This window comes from Apaloderma vittatum, unplaced genomic scaffold, assembly GCF_000703405.1.
Source record: "Apaloderma vittatum isolate BGI_N311 unplaced genomic scaffold, ASM70340v1 scaffold13072, whole genome shotgun sequence".
NCBI classification, from domain to species: domain Eukaryota; kingdom Metazoa; phylum Chordata; class Aves; order Trogoniformes; family Trogonidae; genus Apaloderma; species Apaloderma vittatum.
The window spans coordinates 148,175-148,396 of record NW_009705342.1 but is presented as its reverse complement, the minus strand read 5'-3'; positions in this window follow the sequence as shown (position 1 = coordinate 148,396).

Below are 222 nucleotides of genomic sequence, written 5' to 3'. Positions count from 1 at the left end.
GGTCTCCGTGCAGCGCGGTGGACTGAAACGGTGTCGCGTGAAGCCGTTATCCCTTGATTAGTGGTTCCCCCTGGGGGCCCCCCACAGCTCGGTTCAAGCTTCGTAGTTTACTCAGGGGAGACTGCGTGGTCAGCATGTACCTCGCGGCACACGACGGACAAGGCTTCTCCAGGCACGTTAAGCCCCAAAGCAGTGGTGGCTCCCTGTCGTGAGGAATTGGCA